The following is a 17,559-nucleotide window of genomic DNA, read 5'->3' as shown; positions in this document are numbered from 1 at the left end:
TGACTTTTTTCTCAGTATTGTGAGATATAAACTCACAATTACAAGTTATAAAGTCTAATTTTGAGGGGTAGAAAAAATACTGAAAAATACTGATATGCGAGTTTCTCACAATTCTGACTTAACTCCCAATTCGGTCTTGTGAAGTCAGAATAACCTCACAATTCTAAGAAAAAGCCAGAATTGTCAGAATTGCGAGTTTACGTCTAGCAATTCTGAGTTCAGAACTGCTAGACACCTCAAACTTCTGACTTTATAACTCGTAATTGTGAGTTTACATTGTGCAATTCTGAGAATAAAAGTCAGATTTGCAAGTTTATATCTCACAGTTCTTAGAAAAAAAGCCTGAATTACAAGTTTATACCATGCAATTCTGACTTCATTTCTCAGAATCACAAGTTTATATCTCATACTTCAGAGAGAAAAAGTCAGAATTGTGAGTTTGTATCACGCAATTCTAAGAAAAAAAGTCAGAACTGCGCGATATAAACTCACATTTACGAGAAAAAAAAGTCAACACTGTGAGAAAAAAAGTCAATTACCTTTTTTAATATTTTTTTTTAGGGGTAAGGTGTCCAAGTCACAACATCTAACTACCGGGGTGCCTCAGGGCTCAGTTCTTGGACCATTTCACTTCTCTTCTCAACACTAGGAATCTCACAATGTCTAAGAGACATTTGTTGCTGGATGAAGGACCAAGACTGAACTACTTGTGGTTTTAGCAAACCCACCACTTCGTCACAAATTTCACCATCCAGCTAGGCACATCAACCATAATTCCTTTAAGGACAGCCAGGAACCTTGGAGTTGTGATTGGTGATCAGATAAATTTCACAAACCACACTGCTATAACTACCTACTCCAGGAGATTGGCTTTATACAACATCAGATCAGACCTTTTCTTTCAGAACATGCTACACAATTCCTTGGTCAAGCTCTTGTTCTGTCCAGGCTGGACCATTGCAATTGCAAAATCTCTATTTCTAACCCAGTATGTGGCTGGATGAAATTGACTCATGCTAATGGTTATTGATCCTGCCATGAACAAGCATTTAAAGAGGCTCTGTACATTCTCATAGAAATCTGTTCTCTTTCATTTATGCTAATCTGATAGCACTGTTTTCGTTTTACATTGGGAAGTTCATCGGCCCCCCAAAGTAATTTTGTGCTTGTAAAACCCTCTGTAAATAAGTTGGATGCTAATTAAAACACCTATTATGATTTAATTGCATACTTGCCATTTACATAAATAAACTTATACATGGCTACATTTGCCAGTCAGACAAACAAGGAACAATCTGATTGAACGGAGCAGTCTTTATTTGTTTGCAGCCAAAGTCACACACTTTCCCTTTAATTTAACTACATTTTCACCCGAGATTTTCCGAATGCAAGAACCACATGGCAACACAGTATCTATGGAACTGTATACGTGCATGAGAACAGATTGTGAAAAGTAAAGACGTCTGCTGGATTTTGTGAAAGTGAGCTCAACACTTTAGCTGTGGACTGTATCTGTGCCTGCGGCAAAAGCATTGACTGTCAAAGAAGCACAATCCCCCCAAAGCTCCCCTGGGGAAAGAAAATAATCTTTAAGTGGGGTGAAGAATGTTACAAGCCGCCAGCTCTGAGACAATTACTTCATGTGGGAGAAACTCTTTAATCGTCTTCCTTTCAGAGCGTTAAACTGTAGCAGAAGCTCAAGTATACTGAGGGATTTCTCTAAAGCTAACTTGATGAAGTCTGCGGACGCAGATCTAGGTGATTGATGAGTACTCAAAAGCACAGAGCAACTACATTTGTGAGAATGTTTCTAGTTCTAGTTCTTATCTGATATGGCAAATCTGGCAATAGCAAATAATAAAACACAACTCACTGTATGAATCAAAGATATAGTGTCATTTAGTTCAAACAGTATTTTGGCCCAAATTTACTTGTCACTTAGTGAAATGTAGACAAAATTGGCAGATGTTAATTTGGGTAAGACGTGTAACATGTTCTCCACCTCAGAAACCACAGAAAAATATGCAAAGTTAAAAGAAAAATGAAACAGAATATATTAAATGGATAAAATATCACTATGTGCTGAATTTCCAGCTGTCAAAACCATAAAATCATCCAAATTTAAGAGGCACTTGGAAATGAAACACTAAAAACAACTGTTAAAACAGGCCTGTAGAGACTTCTTATACAATTTTTAATGGTATTATTAATAAATTAATTAATTAAGTAGCTGCAAAATAATACAACTGTATCTAAGTAATATATTTTATTTATTATAGTTTTTTATATTAAAGAAACATTATTATTATTATTATTATCAATGTTAAAAACATTATATATTTATATACACTGCCCTCCAAAAGTTTGGAAACACCCCTGGCAAAGTTTGGTTTTGGACGATATCAGCATAAATCCTTATTTTTTGGTGCAAATACCTTAAAGTAACTTGACATTATCATTGAAGACCAGCAATAATAATTTTCATTTTGATTACATAATAATGGCAGTATATACATGTCAAAGTCAGACATAACCCCTTTGCCAGCTGTGATGCCTGGTTACTGGTTTAAACTTGTAACCAAAAGATTTTTGGGTCAGCACACCTTAATAGCTTCAACAATTGATTGCCAATTAAGTTTACAATACAATGAATTTAGGCCCAGATTACGCAGAGCTGTAATAGCTGCTAATGGTGGATATTTTGATGAATCAAAAAGTTTTTTCTATGTATAAAATGTTTATGTAATAAAATATGTTTCGTAGTTTGTGTTGTCCCTTGTCAGTGCAAAATTATCACAAATTAAAAAGAATTCATGCCAATATTGTCCAAAACCCCACTTTTCAAGATTTCTAGAGCATTTCCAAACTTTTGGAGAGCAGTGTATATATATATATATATATATATAGTTTAGTTATAGTTATGGTTATATTTATATAATTAATATATATATAAAATTCTGATAAAAAGATTTTGAGTATATATATCGTGCAATTCTGACATTATAACTTGCGAGTTTATATCATGCAATTCTGAGAAAAATGTCAGAATTATAAGTATATCTCTCTCAATTCTGACTGTAACTCGCAGTTGTGAGTTTATATCTCAATTCTGAGGAAAAAAAGTCAGAATTGCGAGTTAAAAAGTTGGAATAACTTTTTTTATATTTTATTCAGTGGTGGAAACAGGCTTCCATAGATCTGTGAATGACAAAAAAGTACCATTAAATCACACACATACTCAGATACAATCAACATCAGACATGCGCGCAGATACACACACACACACACACACACACACACACACACACACTCAGGTTGACTGGTTTCAGAAAAGACTAATGAGCACTACAGTGATTGAGGATGCATTTAGATCAGCTCAATTAGAAGAGCATCAAAAATGCACCTCAACACAGGTGTCAGAAAGAAAGAGAGATGGGACAGAGAGACACAATGGAAATTAGCAGTTGTATGTATTCTTCCCTATTCTTCACGCTTCCTCAGAAGAAGGTGGCCCGCACGCCAAACAGCGATCAAACGTGTGCCGCACACAGAGGTCGCAAAGCAACATCAAACAACCCTCGCACAATAGCAGAAAGGAAGGGACTAATGGTTTCAGCATCTTTTATTTCAGATCGTGTGTATGCGAGCACGTAACGAAGGGTTTTCTGTGTACGTGCGATACGTACGTTGGGTTTTTGAGCACCATCTGTGTCAAAAGTTACCGTTTCCAATAATGAAAGAATTAGTAGGTGAAACTTTCATTTTTCGAGAATTTGAGTTTAAAGTGTTTGTTTGCACAGCTGTCTCGTTCCTACGTGAAGCAGAGATGGATGTGTTACCATAGTGATCTGCATCTCCGCTCACTCCCCAGACAAATTTATATAATGAGATCACACAAACACATGCACACACACACAAACACGACATCATCTTCACGGCTGTGGCGACAACCAAATGACAAACACATGCTAGTCTAGTAACATTCTATCAGCAGCTTGCACACCTACACACAACATGGGCTGCATTAAAACATGTGCTAACAAGGCCAAATCAGACGCACTGCACATCTAGCCTTCGCATAATATCATTCCAAATCCACATCATCTGCACTGTAACTTGGAACAAAAACAAAGCAGCTGGTTTATTAAAAACTGAAATTTGGTCTTTTCTTTACTTTCCAAAGCTTAAAAGCTTCACTTTTTGGACACATCAACTGTTGTCTGTAAACTTAAAGTAGTTCACTTCCAGAACAAAAATTTACAGATAATTTACTCACCCCCCTGTCATCCAAGATGTTCATGTCTTTCTTTTTTCAGTCGTAAAGAAATTCCGTTTTTGAAGAAAACATTTCAGGATTTCTCTCCATATAGTAGATAAGGTGCCCCCGAATTTGAACTTACAAAACTCAGTTTACATGCAGCTTCAAAGGATTCTAAACAATCCCAGATGAGGAGGAAGAATTTTATCTAGCGAAACGATTGTTAATTTCTAAAAAATCAATTTACAATTTATGTACTGACCTCAAACATTCATCTTGTCTAGCTCTGTGTGAACTCTGTGTATTCCGGTTCACGATAGTTAGGGTATGTCGAAAAACTCTGATTTCATTTTCTTCTCTAACTTCAAAATCGCCCTTCATCACTGTTTTACCTTTTTTTGTAAACGGCATTTGATCTTTTTTTGCATGTTCACTTTGTAAACACTGGGTCGGTACTTCTGCAGCGATGTAGGACGATTTTGAATTTGTAGGAGAAAATGAGATGGGAGTTTTTCGACATACCCTAACTTTCTTGAACCGGAATACACGCAAATTTCACGCAGAGCTAGACGAGCATTTAAGGTTAAAAAGTATATAATGCATATATATACATACACTACCATTCAAAAGTTTGGGGTCAGTAAGACTTGTAATAGTCTTTAAAGAAGTCTCTTATGCTCATCAAGGCTGCATTTATTTGATTAAAAATATAGAAAAAAAACAGTAATATTGCAAAATGTTTTTATAATATAAAATAATGTTTTTTATTTTAACATATTTTAAAATAGAATTTATTCCTGTGATGAAAAGCTGAATTTTTATCAGCTGTTACTCCAGTCTTAAGTGTCACATGATCCTTCAGAAATCATTCTAATATGCGGATTTATTATTAGAATGATCAATGTTGGATAATATCAACAGTTGTGCTGCCAAATATTTTTTGGAACCTGTGTTTTTTTTTTTTTCAGGATTCTTTCATGAATAACAAGTTTAAAAAGTACAGTGTTTATTCAAAATATAAATATTTTATAACAATGTAAATTATTTATTATTAACTTTTAATAAACTTTTAATTATTAACTTAATACATCCTTGGTGAATAAAAGTATTAATTTCTTAAAAAAAAAAAAAAAAAAAGAAACAATAAAAATGTACTGACCCCAAACTTTTGAACGGTAGTGTATATATATATGCATTTTGGGGCATTATAGAAGTCCACTATATGGAGAGAAATCCTGAAACGTTTTCCTCAAAAAAACGTCTTTATGACTGAAGACAGACAGACATGAACATCTTGGATAGTGCTATCCAAACAAGTCACATTTTTGCTCAAACTCATCTGTCACTTGGTATAAGCCATATAAAATAGCCAGAAGTCAACATGGACATGTAGTGTAACCTGTCCTTCCCCCTCAAAAACCACAGAAAAAAAATGCAGGTTTAAAAATTAAAAATAAAACAGAAGATAAATAAACAAAATAACTCACAGGAGTGTATTTATTTCTGTTATTATATTTTTCTTTTTATTTACTTTTGTTAATTCACATTTTTTATTCACATAACATTTTTTATTTTAATTTATTTAATACATGTATTTTTTAATCATACTTTGTAATGGCTAACAAGGTTATATGTCCTTCCCTGTGTATATATATGTGTGTGTGTGTTTATGTGTGTATGTTTTTGTGACATATCAGGATACAAATTTGTATAATGACATGGATATGACATAGGTATGACATAGGTTTTTTTGAGAAAGTAAAAATGTGCACAGTTTTCATTTGAGGGCTAGGTTTGGGTGTAGGTCGATAGAAAATATGGTTTGTTCATGCCTATGGAATGTCCCTACAACTCACAAAAACAAACCTGTGTGTATGTAAAGAGTTTATCTGCAAAAACAGATAACTTTTTTTTTTTTTTTTTTTTTTTTTTACAATTTTTAATTTTCACATATCATGTTTTTTTATTGTTTTCATGTTTTTATTGTTTAATTGTGTTAGTTAGCTGTATATTTGTTATTTTTACTAAATCAAAATAACCCAACTGCAGTTTGATTGAGATTAATTGGAATGCACAATGAAAAATATGATTTTTGAAAACGGTTTAAAATGTTTTTGCAAATAAACTCTACATATATATTTGAAAAACTGTTAGCAGTTTGGGGGACTAATTAAATTTAGCAAAGCTACTAAATTAACTTGACTTACAACTGATTATGCTGAGGCAAACATTACCAATGTTCTGCTAAAATGTGTCACATTTGTATTCATTTAGGTGAACTGATTTGTTTAGATAGTTTATGCAAATAGCAAATTCAAAACAACAATTCAGCCATTTGAGTACCAGCGTGACATTTTGGGACTTACAATTGAAAATTGTTCATTTAAAAATCCCCACTGTTTTTGTGCTAGAAAAATACAACTGATTATAAATCATATTTTAAAATCCATTAAATCTATTTTTAAAAAGACTTCGCACCCCTAGAAGGTAATGGATTGTGTTTTTGTATCTGTATATTTAAATGTAAAAAGAAAATGTTTAATTAAGCTATCTTTGAGTTATTTTCATCTAATAACACCATAGCGTCTCATGAATAATCATGAGACTGCAGAGCTTTATCCTATGAGAAGGCGTGGCCTCATAATTATTCATGACACCATGTGACATTTTCTCAAGACGAGCGCTTCAAACGATCAGGCACTTCAGTGAGTTCATGCCATCCTGAAACATGTTTCATGTGTCTCGTCTGCTTGTCTTCCACCGCATATGCTTTCAATCAATCACAGATGTTTATGCGCAACAAGGATTTATTACATAAGAGTTTCTAGATTTATAGAAAGGTGGATAAGGGCTCATTTGAGACATTCCCACTGACACAAACAACATCCATCCATCCATCTTCTGTGTGTTAACCAACTACAATTAACTAATTATATGTGTCAGTCAACAACAAGAATCTTGAAAGTTATTAAAAATGCAAATGCTCATTAAAGTATATTTTCAAAGCACAGTACAAATGCAAACAGCTCAGCATGTATGTGTCCAAAGAATAGACATAAATATTATTTATTCAGAATTAATTCGTTATTTAATTAGTTGAAACTATTAATAGCTTGAAGCTTGACGAGCTACGGCTTCCCCGACATCATGTAAGCTAATTTTCTGCATTGCCTTGTCTAAATGCTTTTGTTTAGCATTTGCACAGTCTTATAGCACAACATTTTTTTCTTACAGATTTTTTAGCACTCAATAATGAGGAACACTGTAAGCGCTGACCTCAATTCTTACTTGTACAGTTATCTTTTAAAGAAGCAGCACTCTCACCGCGTTTCTGCATAATTTACAGCGGGAAAGCTCACTTAGCCTGAATCGCATACTTTCAGGAAAAATGGACCAAATGGGTCCACCAGGATTACAGCAGAGACAGACATACTTTAAAATCATCTCCAGGAGCTTCTATACTTCTTTTAAAATGCTTCTGTATCAGACGGACACACTGCCCTTAAAGATAAGTACTTCCTCTAAAAAAGAGTCTACTGAGATGTCCATAGATCCAGTGTGCCTAGAGGACAGGCGAAAAAAACGGTCCGGATTGTCAGATGGACCATTAGAGCAAACGGTTTGGAAGAGTCTCTTACTGTGGTGTATCTGATGAACACAGAGGGCATTATGGGTATTAAGGGGGCAGAAGGGCAATAAGCACTCCTCTCTGCCTCTCCTGTGAAGAGAGAAAGAGGCGAGTAGCAGAGCAGTGAGTGAATCATGGATTGGCATTGCAACTCAGCCTGTTCCGTTCTAAAAATGTCTCTGGGTCAAAACACACACACACACACAAATTTACACACCTGTTGCCTGGCAACAAGAATGCTCTCTTGATCAAATGATGGTAGGGAAGTGAGAGGGATGGGAGAGAGGGAGCTACAGATAGCAGCAGTCAGAGAGAGTCTGCTGTCACAGGCCCATAGGTGCGCTCTTCAGAGGGTTGCTAACTTAAGCAGAAGAAAACAATGGACAGTTTCTTTTTAGGCCCTTAACATTATAACATAAGCTTTTTGAGATGTACGTAAACCATTAGTGGCAGGTAACAATTGACACACTGGAAACCAAAATACTATATGCAGTGACACTATATGCAAGAAGTATACTGTACATGTACAAAAAGGATTTGTCAACGTTTAACTGTAATAATGCCAAAATACATTTGAGATGCCACCACTTAGATGCCATCTTATTGACATGAGTTTATTTCTAAGTAGTTATCTACCACCATTACTGTTTTTTTAATGAATGCACCAATAGTAAAATTCAGGTTTGTACTAATAAAGCCAATAATTATCATCAAATTATGCACGGCCAATAATTCATAAATTGGTGATGTTAAAATCCTGTACTATTTTGTATAAATTACAAATTAAACACTACTGTTATGATGCCTAAATTCACTTTGATTTTAGTTTTACTATACAAAATAGTATAGACCTTGATAGCTGGCTTTAATCAATATCAGCTTTAACATGAAAATAATTATCAGCTTTTCCGTATCAGTCAGAAATCAGTGCATTTCTGATTTTCATCTTATACAAAAGTGTCCCACATCACATATCAGTTTAGCTACATAGTAATCATATATTATGTCTTGTAATTAGGGCTTGGCGATTATATCAATTAATTTGAATTTAATGTTTTGCCACAATTTTATTTTTTAGAAATCGAGGAATTGCTATAATCACTGACAATATACAAATTATAACAGTAAAGAGAAAAGGAGGAGGCGTCATTCACAATGAAGCACTTTTGTTTTGACAAAGATGCGACGTGGGCAGTGGAACAAGAAAAACATGCAAGAAGATGGGATTGAACTACTTTTAACTTGAGCACCGCGTTTTTGTAATGCCGTTTCATTCATGAGACGCTGCAAGAGCCGAGAGTGCAACAGCCAAAAGCATCCATGTTTATAAACAAATGACACAATGGAAAAGCAGTGCAATCAAATAAAAAAAAAAAAACTGTGAAGAACTGCTACTGTATGTCTGATGTTTCATGTTTTCATGGTGACAGGCTGAAAGCTGCTGTTCATTGTTTTTACAGAACATTTATAGTTAAAAATAGTCTACTGGTGTTATACCTTCAGTCATTTTTCATTTTAATTATCCTGACTTTTGAGATTTTTAAAAGCATTTTCATCATATTATTTCTTAACATATAATATGTATAAGACAAGTTTGTACAAGATGTATTTGTAGTTCATGCATCTTATCTGCAAAGATATTTAACAAGTGATTTGTTTAACATTTACATCATGTTCACAACTTCATGTGTGGGTTACTTGGAATAGAATTTTCTTTAACTAGAGGGTTAATAAAGAAAAAGTTACTAAATCATGTTGTAGCTACATTTTCATGTTGGCTAGTTAAAAATCGTAAAAAAAAAACAAAACATCAAGAATTGGTCAAACGTTCTGAAAAAAAGATTGAGATTTAAATTTTTAATTTTTGCCATATCGCCCAGCCCTAATTGTAATTATAAAAACTGTCAAAAATGAGTAATCTGTCTTAGACTGTAAACTGCCCTGTAACTGACAACTATATTTACTGTCATGAAACCAAATACATTTATAAAATCAAATCAAATAATTATTCAATAAAAAAACCCACAGTTTGAAGTGGTAGTTCACTCAAAAATTAAAATTACCTCATGATTTACTCACCCTCAATCCATCCTAGATTTATATGACTGTCTTCTTTCAGCCGAATACAATCTGAGTTATATTTAAAAGCTTTATAGTGGCAGTGAATGGCTGTTGAGATTATAAAGCAAAATAAAGTGCATCCATCCATCATAAAAAGTACAGCTCCGGGTGGTTAAAAAAGACCTTCTGAAGAAAAATATCCATATTTTAAAACTTTAGAAACCATAATCTCTGATGTAGGACGAAGGCATAGCATAAGCTCGGTTCTTAAGAATCAAGTTTTGTTTACAGCAAAGAAATACCAGTCTCCTCTTGGCTTATATCAAAATCCTCTGACATTTTATTTACAAACCCTTGTTTTGTCCTTCTAATTTGTGACCAGTGTTTTGTTTTGCTCTCTCCTCTGCGCTTCCACATTCGTCACATCTCATTGGAGTGTACGCTACCTACGTCCAACATCAAATGCTGCAATGGCATTTTCTTATGAGCGTGCGTGAAACAGTTAGGGGAAGCTAGAGATTGCGGTTTATAAAGTTGTAAATATGGATATTTTTCTTACAAAAACACATTGATTCACTTCAGAATGCCTTTATAAACCTCCTGAATTCATGTGGAGTGCTTTTATGATGGATTTATGCACTTTATTTTGCTTCAAATTCTCAACAGCCATTCACTACAATTCTAAAGCTTGAAAGAGCCAGGACATTTTTATATAACTCTGATTGTATTTGTCTGAAAAAAGAAAGTCATAGCATAAGTCTACGATGGTTTGAGGGTGAGTAAATCATGGGGTAATTTTTATTTTTGGGTGAACTATCCCTTTAACACCAATATACAAAACATACAAATAAATTCTGTTCTTCTGAACGTTCTATTAATCAAAAAAAAAAAAAGTAATCCTGAAAAAACGATCAACTTCCATAAAAATATCAAGCACCACAATTGTTTTCAACATGATAATAATACAAAATGCTTCTTGAGCACCAAATCAGCATTAGAATGACTTCTGAAGTATGATTTTGAATGTGATACTGCAGACTGGAGTAAAGGCTGCTGAAAAATCAGCTTTGACTTGATTCCTTGTCTTGAATCAATGCTTCTGTATTTTTTATACGGTATGGTCGACCCTAGCTGACATTCGTGTTTCCTTCAGAGTGCTGGTGAGACACACTGTTCCCGCAGAGTTATAAATCTGAAATCAAAAAGACCTTGTCTGCCTAAATAGCCCTCCACTCCAAGTGACAAACAGGTCAGCAGGATTCTGACACATCCTCACATTCAAACTTCACGCTAGACAACAGCACTCACAAAACATTCATGTTTAAAAGCTAAAATATGAGATAACATTTCTGTGGTTTTAACCGACCACAGCTGAATTCTCCAGCTTGAGTCTGCATTACTGTCATTATCACAGACAGCATCAGCTAAAAAAAATCCTTCATCTTTCCTATAATTGAGATCAAATTTAGTATGGGCTGTTTTATTTACAAATCCAGATGGTTTGGCTCAGACCCTGATTGATATTTGGATACAGAATAGTTGTGATAAGCCAAAAGGGTGCAAAGGAAAATGGGATTTCAAAGCCATACAAACACAGACTGGACCCTCAAAGCAATTTGTCCCTAAGATGACGTGAAGGATATCAAAGAGAACAAGCCTTGTTTAGAAAAGAGAGAGAGAGAGAGGTGAAAACAGAGGTCTTTGATATCAAAGCCTGGGACAGAATTATGGCTTCATACAGCCTGTTTTAAGACCTTAATGCTTTCTGTCACACAAAAGGACATGATGAATTACGACGATGCACTGATAGTAGAAGGTGACGTGATAGACTGTCAGTCGAAAATGAAAGAAACGTTGTCAGGAACAATCTGCGAAGTTAGATCTCATAGCATTCTGAGTCAGAAAATAAACCCCTTCTGGATGATTTAAAAAAAAAAAAAAAAACAGTTAATTTGCATTAAGGTCCTGATCACCCTGTTGCAATAATGGCAAATTATTAAATTACACACGGCTGCTTGCCAAGTAAATAAATGAATGCACTTGAATGATCAGAAATTATGTTATTATGCGAAGAAAAAATGTTGGAGGGATACGAGAGACCTAAAAGTATAGTACACATCATACATTCATTATACAAAAATACTTGACCAATAAGAAACAACCACTCAAGAAAGCTGTATAATAACATATTTCGTTTAATTATAAGGCCACATGGTGGTGGCATATGGCAATTAGCATGCGCTTGTTTTAATAAGGCAAAGCATGGATCATGCTGGTATTTTTATTCTTGTATGATTTGTGCACCCTGAAAGGAACACGAGAGACTCTAACTTTATGGAGACTAAACAACAGAGGCATAATTATGAACACACTAATGCACATGGATAAACACATGATACACAATCCTGCAGCTCCTTCCCCAGTGTGCTCATGTTCCTTCACACATAAAAGTGGCTACAAATTCATAGCAATTGGACCTGACAGCAAACCTACTACAGTAAAGGTGTTACTCTTTCTACATGCAAAAAGGCTAGTCAATCATATAAGAGGTCATTTATATAGAGGTCTTAAAGGTACAGCAGCAAAATACACCCAAAAGTTACCATCTGTCATTATTTGTTTATATAAATGATATGTTTGATACTTTTATGGTGCTTTTCTGCCCTTTTTAAACCGATATGTGTTTTTCAGGGCCAATGTCGAATTACAGATCAAGTAGACCGATTACCAATATTTCAAACCGATATATATGGGTAGTTGAAAAATAGGCTGTAAAAATCCTTATTTTGTAAAAGACAATTTTTGAAGAAGAAATCTTCAAGAATTCTTTGTTTCAAATAGTTTAATTAATGTAATTATTGCATTTAAATAAAAAGGAGTTAAACAAAACTTATTTATTTATTCAAAATGCTTCTTAAAGAGACCATGTCCTCTGGTGTGACATCTTTGTCCTATGGTGTGACAGTACAGGCCAGAGGACATTTTCTGTCACACCAAAGACGTTTCAGCCTTTTGTGTCAATTAATGACCTTGGTATTCTGAGCTACCCTGTCGTTAGTGGGTAGCGAGACACATTTGCTAAATTTTCCATGATTATGTAGTTTAACATACAGTTTTTAATTAAAGTGCTCCTATTATGCCATTTTAAAGGTTGCTAATATTGTTTTATAAGTTTCCTAAAACAGGTTTACATGTATGCAAGGTCAAAAAACACTTTAGTTTTTCCAAAAATAGATTTAATTTGACCTCATTTCTAAATGATTCGTAAACAACTCGTGCGAAGCAGTTCGAACAATAAACTCTCTAAACCCCTCCTTTCCGTGAGCGCTCACTGCTGTGATTGGTCAGATGGCGCAGTCCTTTTTGATTGGTTTTCCGATCTATCTTTTAAGAGCAAGCGTTAGTCGTCAGTAAAATGACGGGAAAACAACACAAGATTGGAATTGCACTGCTGAGGTGTTGTTGAAAAAATTAATGTTAACCACTAATTCTTTGCAGATACATCTTTTAGAAGTGAATATAAAACAAATTTACTTTCACAGCTTAGGATACAGCGTCTTCTCGACATGATGTAAACCACATGGAAATTCTACTGTGTTTGTGGGCGGGCAAGTTGTTCGCGACATAGAACATTATGCAGATGTGTTACTTCGTGACGTACAGCCGTAACGGAATTCCTGGCGACTCGTTCAGGCGATTGTGAGCCGACTCTTTTTTTTTGATAGACAATAACTTTATTTATCATGCACTGTCGACTTCACAACTTTGCAGACAGTTTATGTTCACATACAGCTACATGACACACTGCATGAAAGGTCATATTTGAAAAGGCAGAATTGGAGCACTTAAAAATACATATAATTTAGGGATGTCGCACCAAAGGACATCAAAAATGTAACACTTTTGTAGTGGTTCCAAAAAAGTAAAATATTTGAACAATTCTGAGACAAAAATTTACCATGCACACGTCATGGGCTTGAAAAGGGGCTTCAGTAGCATGACAGTGAATGGGGTCCTTTAACTAATTAAAAGTTTTCTTTGGAATTGGTCGATTTAAAACCAGAATATGGTGTCTTACCAGAGGACATGGTTTTCAGAGACAAAATGTATCAAGTCCCTACACTTTCAGAAATGTATAGATGAAAAAAAGGATTGCTATTTACTAAAACAGACACTTGTATAATTATGCCGAAGGTATTATTGTTATGCTTTTCTTTTTTATTTATAAAAGTTTGAGATTTTGAGATTTGAAAAAAAAAAAAAAAAAACATCTAATAACTCTGCAGCTTTTATAACAACATTTTAACCATTTACTGCTTTTTAAACAACTGCAATATTAATTATATTCATTTTTATTTTGTGGGACAGTGAAAATGCCATGTCACGTCAACGGCCCATATGGCTGGTGTAAAAATGAAAATTAATGTCAAAATTAAGAATAACAGGCGCTCTGACAAACACTTTCTTTAAATGCTTTTAAATATTTTATTGGAAAACTGGTTATGAAAATTACAGATACTGATAATCATAAAAATATCGGTGCCAATAGTTGACTAGGTGGATAATCAGTTTACCCCTTTTTTGTAAGCTCCAGGTCTAATTTTTTGAGGGAGTAAATTTGAAATTATTGTTATTATTAGTAGTAGTAGTATTAGTATGTGGTGTCTATTAATAATTAATATCATTAATAAATAATTTTAATTACTATTACTACTATTATTATTAATTTTGAAAAGAGGCAAGATTGTGGGAGTAATAAATGTCAAATATCAATGGTGGAAAATGGTCATGCAAAAGTAAACCCTCTAATGTTTTAAAGCAAGAAACCTTGACTAACCTTGTAAATAGACCTAAAAAATAAATAATAAAATGATAAGACATATTTATGATATGGCCTCTTTAAGATGTCTCCCTCACATTCTCAATATTATTATTTTATGACAAGCGCCTAGATCACAACTCGCATGCTAATTTCAAACGATCTGCTGCTCTAGCTAAATGAGCAGACAGATCATTCATAATTCTGTGGGTGTGACCAAAGTATTCATCAAAGAGCCACAGGCTTATGAGCTCCCTCTTGCACATGAATCTAAATAAGGGGTCTTGTTTTAGCCAGCCTGCTGATAGCTTTAAAACGAATCCACTGAACTGATCAGTCTGGGCCTGAACGCGGCTCAGCCGGTGGAATGCGGCTTAGCAGAAGCGAATCCCTGTGAATAAACACTCTTCCTCTGGGTCTCAAACTGGATAAACTGTCACCTGAACACACAGCGACACAAGCTAGAGAGGAAGGAGAGTTTGTGAGGGAGATTTTCTCTGCAGTGTAATTCTTTGTGTCACAGTATGGCATGACTGATGCCTTGATTTGGAGCTGGTATATCCGGAGCACTCTAGAGGCGCCGGCTACGAGAGACATTCATTACAACCACAGTGATTGTAGCAAAGATAACAGCAGCCAAGATTATACAGCTAATCGCACTGACGGGAGGCAGCAGAAAGGCGAGAGAGGAACCAAACTTTGTTTTCACCAATTACAGTCTGATGTGTTTCTACGCGCTGCTGCTTCCTGAGGTTTGAGAACCAAACAATGACGGTTTAGTCTGACAGCGGCAGAAATTCATACACTTGTAGTGACAAGACAGTGATGTGGGTAAGAATTATTGTCTTGTTTTTTTGTAAAACATCTAAACATCCTTAAAACCGAGACCAATTTACTAGGTGAACGATTTGAAATGCTAATATTTTTTATTGAAGAATTCGTTCGCTTCCAGAATGAAAGTTTCCTGATAATTTTTTCATGCCCATGTCATCCAAAATGTTAATGTCTTCCTTTCTTCAGTTGGAAAGAATTTAAGGTTTTTGAGGAAAATATTCCAGGATTTTTCTTCAGATAGTGGACTTCACTGGGGATCAATAGGTTCAAGGTCCAAACTGCAGCTTCAATGCAGCTTCAAAGGACTCTAAACAATACCAGCAAAGGAATAAGGGTCTTATCTAGCAATAGGAAAGGTAATTTTCATTAAAAATAAAATGTATATATCTTTTAACTACAAATGCTCGTCTTGCACTAGTTCAACTTCACGTATTACACAATCATTTCTTCGTCTGAGTACTCCGGTTCAAAAAGGTAGGGTAGGGTGAAAAACTCCATCTCATTTTCTCCTCCAACTTCAAAAATCTCTGACATCGTTGGTTTTTTGTAGAGGCTGTTTGACTTTCTTTGCATGTTCGCCTTTTAATCACTGGGTCTATACGCAAAGTCGGGCTAGTGCAACACAAGCATTTGTGGTTAAAAAGTATATACATTTTTATATTTTTTTAGAAAATGACTGATCATTTTGCTAGATAACACCCTTACTCCTCAGCTGGGATCGTGTAGAGTCCTTTGAAGCTGCACTGAAACTGCAATTTGGACATTCAACCTGTTGATCCCCATTGAAATCCACTATATGGAGAAAAATCCTGGAAAGTTTTCCTCAAAAACCTTATTTTTATGGGGTAAGTAAATTATCAAGAATGTTTTATTCTGGAAGTGAACTAATTTAATTTATTCAACAACAAAAATACACACACACACACACACACACACACAATTCAAGCATATAAGGATGAATACATTTTTTATGATTAGCATGTTTGTAATTTCCATAATAAAATTAATTTTGGTGGGTATAAGGTCAAAAATGTCAAGGTGATACAACTATCCTAAAACCAATATAAAGAAAATAGAGAATAAATTTATTAAAAAGAAATGCATTTTGTAATCGTATTTTATTTTTATTTTTTCATTGGGAAAAATATATTTTTAAAAAATGCTTCAGTATTAATACTTGAAAAATGCTTGTAAAATTATCATAAAATTAAAGGGTTACTCCATTCCAAAATGAAAATTTTGTCATTAATCACTTACCCCCACGTCATTCTAAACCTGTAAAAGCTTTGTTCGTCTTCGGAACACAAATTAAGACATGTGACCTGTGATGTGATACATCATCTGAAAGCTGAAAAAATAAGCTTTACATTGGTTGGTATGGTTTGTTACAACAGGACAATATTTGTTTGAGATAAAATTATTTGAAAATCTGGAATCTGAGGGTACAAAAAAACAAAAAACAAAAATCTAAATACTGAGAAAATTGACATTAAAGTTGAAGTTCTTAGCAATTAATTTAACTAATCAAAAATTAAGTTTTTATATATTTAAGGTAGGAAATGTACAAAACATCTTCATGGAACATGATCTTTACTTAATATCCTAATAATTTTTGGCATAAAAGAAAAATCAATAATTTTGACCCATACAGTGTATTTTTGGTTATTGCTACAAATATACCCGTGCTACTTAAGATTTTGTGGTCCAGGGTCACATATTTTGGATGAAAACCGGGAGGCCTGTGACTATCCCATTGACTGCCAGGTAAATGATGGCAGACAGACTATTTTGACGATGTCTTTCATACTTGTCTGGGTCTTGACGGTGGTATTTACCTGGCAGTCAACGGGAAAGTCACAAGCCTCCTGGTTTTCATCCAAAATATCTGAAATTGTGCTCCGAAGACGAACAAAGCTTTTATGGCTTTGGAACGACATGAGCGTAAGTGATTAATGACTA

The 17,559-nt window shown here is 34.4% G+C and overlaps 1 protein-coding gene across 2 annotated transcripts in view; it reads right to left on the bottom strand.

The window, feature by feature from the left end:
- Positions 1-17,559, bottom strand: part of klhdc8b (kelch domain containing 8B) — a 148,014-nt gene that overhangs the window by 109,765 nt on the left and 20,690 nt on the right. The window lies entirely within an intron of this gene.

The sequence above is a fragment of the Labeo rohita genome, chromosome 23, assembly GCF_022985175.1.
Source record: "Labeo rohita strain BAU-BD-2019 chromosome 23, IGBB_LRoh.1.0, whole genome shotgun sequence".
Lineage (NCBI taxonomy): Eukaryota > Metazoa > Chordata > Actinopteri > Cypriniformes > Cyprinidae > Labeo > Labeo rohita.
The sequence above is the reverse complement of the archived record's forward strand: the minus strand, read 5'-3'. Positions and strand labels throughout refer to the sequence as shown.